General features: G+C 34.9%; 1 long non-coding RNA gene across 6 annotated transcripts; it reads left to right on the forward strand.

The window, feature by feature from the left end:
• The first annotated feature begins 2,235 nt into the window (after positions 1-2,235).
• LOC110275439 (uncharacterized) lies at positions 2,236-5,861 on the forward strand. Of its 6 annotated transcripts, none has more exons than XR_008002771.1 (7): positions 2,236-2,406; positions 2,735-2,807; positions 3,260-3,324; positions 3,464-3,534; positions 3,738-3,878; positions 4,002-5,314; positions 5,608-5,861. It is a non-coding gene; the product is annotated as an uncharacterized LOC110275439 (long non-coding RNA). The 6 variants fall into 6 exon arrangements; XR_008002770.1 differs by lacking the exon at positions 2,236-2,406 and adding an exon at positions 2,508-2,607; XR_008002767.1 differs by having other exon boundaries at positions 2,735-3,324.
• Positions 5,862-8,381: the final 2,520 nt, after the last annotated feature.

An 8,381-nucleotide genomic window follows, 5' to 3' on the forward strand; every position in this document is an offset into this window, starting at 1 on the left:
GAAATTTAAGATTTTACTTTGTTATATTGTGTGTTAAAACTTGAAACTAAAACAAAAAGATAACCTCACATTCTCTCCCTAATCAATCATACATGACAATAAGTGGAGTCCTGAATTATATTTTGCTTCTTATACATTTTCATGCATTATTTTATAGGAAATTTACATAAATAAATCAATCCTGTTTTAAATTTACGCAATTTGAATTTTCTGAAACAGATTACATCATTGTTCTGAATTAACTCTATATAAACTGCTACAGGCAACCACGGTTTACTATTTACATGTAATCCGCTATAGAATATCGCGGATTACATTGAAAAATGTGCATTCATAATCTGCTGGAAGGACTCACGGATTATGAAGAAAAGGAAAATGAATAAATCGTTGGAGGGTCTCGCGGTTTCTGAAGGAACAGGGCTGGCGTAATCCGCTGCACCCTGTAGCGGATTATGAATATGTGAAGTCTTTATACATACCAGTGGAAGAAAATTGTGAAGTAGAATGTCAAATTCACAATGGATAGTGAGGAGAGTTTCATAACTCTAGTGCATTGCTCTAGAAAATTTCAAAAAAACAAAAGACAAGGTGTTAAAGTTTACTAATAGAGAACCCTTGAGTGTTTTTATCCAGTCATCGAATACTTTGTCAGATCTAAAAATTAGTATATTACAAAAGTTTGGGGTGTGTGGGACCAAGTGAGTGAAGAAATTATTTTACAAGATCTCTATTGCAGTTGTATCAACTGGTGTGAAATATGATACGTTTGTGGTAGGGTCCAACGAAGATCTACAGGTTTTGTTCATTGTTAGAGAAGTTTTCCAGAAGTGAGAATACACGAGTTATATACAAAGTTGGAAGATGGTGTTGACATTTTTGGGGCATCAGCTCTGAATCATCAATCGACTACCTTGGGGGTGCTTCTACTTCGATGCATGTGGTTGCACTTACTTGTCTGTTGGTTGAATCTCCATCTTTTTGCAGATGGGATGGCTAGTTCTCCTTATTTGATTCCTGATTCTATAGCTGAGGATGAACCGGATCGAGTTAAAAATGCAATGCGAGAGGATGATTCTGACGAAGAGCCTGTTGACATACTTGGAGACGATGATGAGGATAGTAGGAGCAATCCACCTACACAACATGGCCCATCAAGTTTTTGGCACACAGCAACATCCTCATATTTCTCAACCTTGAACTTGGAAGTCATCGACCAACTGCCGGATGTAGATGCTACCTTTCACTACAACATTTCTTAGCTATTGCAACATATATTGCAAACAACACTCAAAAAGTGTTGTCTAAACTAATTAAAGACAACATTCAATATTTGTTACATAAAAATAAAGTTATTGCAACTCTTTTTTAACAACAGACCATAAATGTTCCTTTTGATCAATTAAAAGTACAAATAAAAAGTATTGCTTTTGTAAATTAAATAAGCAACATTTGCAATATTTATATATTACACTTTATAAGTGTTATTTTTAAATTTTTAATAAACTTTTCATTATAAATGTTGCCAAAAATAAATTAAAATTTTTTCTCTAAAATTTTAACCTTTTCTCCAAATATTTTAACAAAAAATACTTTTTCCTTCTTTTAACTTAACACTTACTGATTCAAATCCTTAGAGTTCAAAACAAAATTGCATATGTTTTTAAGAATTAGAAACCCTAACTTGCCCTATTTTCAATTAGAAACCCTAACTCCAACAATTAGAAACGAAGAAAGAAGAAAGGGGGAGTCCGAGGGAGAAGGGAGGAGGGACCGTGCTGCGTCTTGCCGCTGCACCACCATCACCGGAGAGAGAGAGAGATCTGGGGAAGCAGAGAAGAAGACCGCGCCGGCGCGCTGGGCCTCACCGCCGCCGTCGCGTCGTTGTCGAACCGTGGAGAGAGAGAGAGAGAGCGTTCGCGGAGGGAGCCATGGGAGAGAGTAACGAGCACAAGCTAGGACTGGGAAGGAGAAGGCACCGTCGTGCATCCTCTTGCTGTCGCTGGAGATCTGGTCGTCGCCGCCGATCGTCCTTGAGCTGCGTCGGAAACAGAACTGCGAACGGAAGGGCACGCGAACCATAGCCATGGACTGAGAAGAAAGAGCGCGTGTGGAGGAGGTGAAGCCGTCGTTGTCACCGTCGCGTGTGGAGTCGCCGTCGCGCCTGGTCTCCGTTGCTCCTGAACTTTGACCGCTGCCGTTCCTGCCGCCGTCAAGCCTCGGTTAGCACCACCAAAGCTCCTACCACCACTGTCGTTGAGGAAGCTCACCGGAGTTGTTGGAGGCTGCTGCCGCTCTTTCTAGTTCTGTTTTGAGTTGCACAGCCGTGTTTGTGGCCGCCTGGGACAGTGTTGTGGCTGCCAGGAATACCAAGGATTTAGAATTCGAAGTGATGGGAACTTACAAGGAGTAGGCCTCTTCATAAATGTTCCCTTTGTCTTTAAATATGTGATTTAATTTTAAGTTTAAGATATTGGAAGAATAAACTATCAATTGCTACTATTTTGCAGACAGAGTTGTTAAGCAAGAAATATGAGGAAAAGTACCAACATTGAAGCAGAAATAACATCTAAATTTATTGTTGAAGAAGCTAAATTTCATGATATACAGGTAATTAGAAATTTGCATTATTATTTAGCAAATAGTAAAAGATAGGGTTAATTGACATGCCTTGTCCATATTTATCTGCAAATATGACATTTCACTGCATCGTTTAACTATTTTTTATGCATATTAGGAAAGGAAGGTAGAGTTGCAGCAAGCCATTATCAAAATGGAATAAGGAGGCAGTGCAGATGGTAATCTTCCAGGTATTTTATTTTGTATATAATTTTTATTCTAGAAAACCTCTGCATTATGTTAGGAATAACAAGGAGTTGCATCACTGTCATGCTCATTAGTACCAAACATAGTTCAAGCTCGCATACTTATTGGCCTTTGAAGCTTCTGAAACACTAAAAGAAACTAAAGGTTAAAATAAAAAGAGAAAACCAGAAACTAAATAGGAGCTGTGTTTTGTAAATTTTTAGTGCTTTCTTTTTGTGTTTAGGTTTTGTTGTATGTATGCTAAAGAGCTGTGTCAAATTTGGTCTTTTTATCACTAGGTATTTCTTACTCAGTTGTTTTGTTGAGCAAATTGAAATTAAGCCTTGCTTCATGAATTGTTTATTTTAATTATAATTAATTTAGTCTTTTTGTCACTATTCCCCTTGTTGTGCTCTCTTCATGTTCCTCTCTACTCGCGGTTCTTCGTGTTAGTCAGGTTCTTCTCTTCGCCTTGTTTTGCTCGCGTTCCTACTCTCGCCTTGTTAGCTTGCATTAATTCAGGTAGTATATTTTTTAGTTGAGTTTTTCTTTTTCTGCGATATTTTTTCATTCATTTCTGTTTTCAACACAGTTTACCTCATGTTCCTCTCTTTTAATGTTCTTTGCACTGTGCTGGTTACTTCTCTCTACATTTTGCCAGAAAATTGCATAGTACAAGATCTGGTTTCGTTCTGCATTTGATCTGCAACCAAACTTGTTTCATTTCATTAGGTGCGCACTTCAAATCTTCCCTTTCCTACTCTAATTGCTCTATTTTGTGTGTGTGATTTTTTCAAGAAAAAGGAAATTGTGTGTTTCTATTTGTTGTTTTTCTGAGCTATTTGCTGTCTTTCTGACTAACTTATAATCCAATTCCTTTTGTCTTAACTGTCCAACATCTGAATCTGAATATGGCAATTGCTATGATTGGAAAGCTTGTTCCTGAAGATGAATGCGCATGATCAGTCCCTGGATTTGGAGAAATAGATTCTGATTCTGACAATGACACATAAATCATGTGTCTTCTCATTACAAGATCCATATTCAGATTCAGATGTTAGTAGAGAGAATGTAGGGTAATGTGTTCTTCTTCTCTCCACTTTATACTGTGTGTGAAAGTTATTGTTTCTCACTATTATATGGGTTACAGTGAATTTGAATGAATGTTTATGTGTGTGTTCTTTGTTTGTTTTTAAAAGGAAGAGGATGAAGCATGGGTTAAGAAAGCGCTTGTGACACTGTGAACTTCACAGAAGAAAAGATGGGTTTGACGAGAGAACAACTAAACTAGACCTCTTGATCAGCACCGAATGTTCTGTTCCAATAAGGATACTCTTCAACCTCCTTTACACCCTCACGAGCTTCTTCATCTCCGCACAGCTACTCTTCAACCTCGAGCTCCAACTCTCTCTCTCTCTCTGACACACACACACACACACACTGTTTTGATTTTTTGACCTTTTTGTCTCATCTTTCTTTGATGCACAGCGCGATTTCGATGCGCCGCTCAGAGTGACGTTGCTTTCTTCTAGAGTGTTCCACTCGCCAGAGGCATTTAGATTGGACTACGAGAAGATGGAGAAGGAGTTGAGGGTGTTTGTGTACCCTGACGGTGATCCTGAGACCTATTTCCACACGCCGAGGAAGCTCACCAGAAAATATTCCAGCAAAGGTTATTTCTTCACTGCCGATTCTCTTCAAGCTCACCTCTTCTTCATTCCTATTTCTTGCCACAAAATGCGAGGCAAGGTATGCATGCCCTAATTTCACCTCCAATAATGATTTGCATAATTCTCAGGGGTTAACTCACATCTGACAACAAGAAACCTCTTCAATTGTGCAATATATTTTCTGTTTTTATTTATTCAAATCAATTTTTGGTTGGTTATTCTTGTATAACAAATAGTTGAAATGTCAAATGTTCACAAATCACAACTTTTAGGTTGAAATTGCTTAATACATATAAAGCCAATTTTGCATTTGTGGAAGATTTTGGGTGCCACTTGTTTTCACAATTCTCATAATTGATTCTCAAATCACGTAATCATTGAGGAGAACTGTTAATTTGTACATATCTAAGCCTGAATAAAATTATTCAAATATTAGCAACAGATAATAAAATATCGAATATGCTTAGCAGATAGCACTACACATGAATTCAACAACCTAGTGTCTAGCATAATTATGATATAAGAGTCTAATGCGCGCATGTGAAGTATGCAGGGGTTGACTTATGAGTGTATGATTTATGAAGTTGGGAAGTATGTGGAGAGCCTAAAGTTCAAGTATCCTTATTGAGTGCTGATCACTTTTTTGTGACTTGCCATGCTGAATAATGACTATAAGAAAATTAGACCTCTTGATCACTAGTGGTGTAAGATTTAAATTACATAAATTTATTTTAATTTTTTCAATCTGATAATTTAAATGTGTTGAAATTCATGCCTTTCTCCATTTGCAGTTAAATGGATATGTACTATGCCAAGAATGTGCCATTGGAGATTTTGCCCAGGTTTATTTTCGTTACTATGTTATATGCCAAAGTCAAGAATCGAAATTTACTTCTTTTTCTTGTTCATAAATGCTCCTCTCTTGATGTTTTTCTATATTGTTACATTTTTTTCTGTAATTTTTACAACTGAGCCTTTGCATTTTTGCATGTTTCTGTTGTTGGTTTGGGTACTTTTATTTGATGTCACTACTTGTGATTTGTTTCATGTTATAAGAATATACTTTTTTGTTGTATATATGTGATAGATAGTCTATTCTTACTATGTCTGAAAATTTCTTACCATTGTTTTGAAGATATAATTATCATGGTATGTACAAGGAACAAGCTACTAGGATTTGGAAAAAAATATATCTAAGTCAATTGATAAAACTTGAAATAAATATATATTTAGCTTTTTTATTTTGAGTCCATGTATTTCGTTTAGAGGTTTAGAGGTCTTATTTAATTATCTTTCCATGTTTTGATGTTTTCATATTGAATTAGAGATTGTTACATGATAATGTATTTGAAATATTTTAACTTGATAATATATATCCAAGTAGAATAAGTTGAGATTGTCTCTTTTTTTCATATCTTTAATTTTATTGTACCCAAATTATAATGAAATGCTCAAATTATCATAGCTATAGGGAGTAGATACTATAGTATGAGAAGAATGTTGAAATTTATAGTAATAATATTAGAGGCAACGCTTTTAGATTGATGCCATACTAATAGTAGAAGAGGTAACACTTCTAAAGTGATGCCATACTTGGTTAAATATGTAACACTTCAAAGGGTTGCTATATCAATAGAATAGGCAATGCTTTTCATTAGTTGCAAAATGAGTAGAAAAGACAACACCAAATAAACGTTGCGTTAAAGTTTACTCACAAGCGTTGTCTTTGTTTTAGAATACCCAACGCTTCTAAAGAGTTACTTTCAAAAGCATTGCTTTTGAAGAAAAAAAGCGATGCCTTGATCTAAGGCAACGGCCGCATATGCAACGCCCCTCAAAAACGTTGTCTTAGGTCCAAAAGTGTTGCTATAGATCAAAGACAACCCTTTTTCAATCTTTAGGCAACATTTTTTAAATGTTGTCTCAGACGAAAAATGTTGTAGTGTTTGGGGGTCAAGGATTACATGATGGAACAACTCCTACAGGATTTCAGATGGGTCAATCTTTCCAGAGTAAAGAGAAAAATGTGTTGAGTGTAAAGGATTATAACATCCGTCATGGAGTTGAGTATAAGGTATTAGAGCTAGATCATCTTAAGTACCATGGAAAATACAAGGAGTTCGGCAAAGGTTGTACTTAGTTGATTTGCATCACACTTTGGCAACGAAAGGGTACCTGGGAGGTTAGAAGGTACAACAGAACTCATATTTGCTTGGCTTCATCGATTTCAAGCGATCACCGACAGCTTGATTATCATGTCATTTGTGCGAGAATCTTTCCATTGGTTAGAGCCGATGTTGCGGCTATGATAAAGATGTTGCAGCAAGCTACGGAAGCAACTTATGGATTCAGACCTACTTACACGAAGGTTTGGCTAACAAAGCAGATGGCAATAGCACAAATCTATGAAAATTGGGAAGATTCCTATCAACGAACAACCCCAATTGATACGCTACATCCTGCAGCATGATGGTACACTCTCCAAATGGCATGTGGGAGGTGTGCGTTTCAGGATGCCACCTCTCAATGAATGCACTTACCATAGGTTCATCCAATCAGAACCAATGAGTAGTCAGCCTAGTCAAGTGATACAAACCAGCATTTTCTAAATAAGGTATAATCTGCTCACGCAGAGACATATTCTGTTGCCTCCGAACGCTATAAATACACTTGATTGCATCATATGAAAAAAAAAATGACATCCTAATTAAACTCTAAAACGAACATACAAGCCTAAACTAAAAATTATTTATAAAAATGTCCTAATCAGATGCAACAACTACATAAACTACATAGATATTATCCATCTAATCTTTTAAATATACAAAAATTACATAGATCTACGTGAGAATAAAAAATATAAAAATTCTAAAACATTAGAACCTAAACCATAAATTAAATATAAAAAAATTTAATTAAATTTCAAATATACGAATCCATATTATCTATCCAATCTTTTAAATATACAAAAATGGCAAAAATGTTACGTAAGAAAAAAATCTAATGCCATTCATATATTTAAACAGCTACAACTAATCTCTTAATACAACGACAATTCTTATAGTTTAAAAAAAAAACCTCTTCATTGATGCTTCTGGCAACGTGAGCAACACTGTTTAACCGGTATAAGTGATTTTCTTCTGTCCTGATCCCATTTGAATATGGTATCTCCAAATCCTCCAAATTCTCTCTGAGTCTCCTCCCTCTCTCAATCCAAAATTTTCTCTCTCAAACCAAATATTTTATCTATCTACCAAATGAAGAATTTGTAGATTACGCTAGTTCTATTCCTTCAGAAACTACGAGACTCTCAAGCAATTTATGCACTTTCATTTTCTTCATAATCTGCGAGACCCTCAAACGGATTATACATGTGCATTCTTTAACGTAATCTGCAATATTCTGTTACAAATTACGTAAACATGTAAACTATAGTTGTCTGTAGCGATTTATATAAAGTTAATTCACTATAATAATTTAATTTGTTTTAAAAAGTTGTCATTGTATAAATTTAAAATTTGATCAATTTATTTATGTAAATTATTCTTATTTTATTTTTAGAATAATAAAAATGATAGTATAACTAATAATAATAACAGTTGCTAATAAAGAGTCAATATTTTTTCAAATAACATTGCAAGTTAAATATTATTGAGTATCAGCACGGTTTATATGAATAAATTTTGATATTTTATTTTCTTAAAAATTTAAGATTTTATTTTGTTACATAATATGTTCAAACTTGAAATTGAAACAAAAAGATAATACCCCATTGTCTCTTTATCTGTCCTATATGCTAATAATCAAGTGGAGTATAGAATCTTAAATTATATTTGACTTCTCATACATTTTTATATATTATTTTATTCATAAAACAATAAAAATTATAGTATAACTAGTAATAATATC

The sequence above is a fragment of the Arachis duranensis genome, chromosome 9, assembly GCF_000817695.3.
Source record: "Arachis duranensis cultivar V14167 chromosome 9, aradu.V14167.gnm2.J7QH, whole genome shotgun sequence".
In the NCBI taxonomy this organism is placed as follows: Eukaryota; Viridiplantae; Streptophyta; class Magnoliopsida; order Fabales; family Fabaceae; genus Arachis; species Arachis duranensis.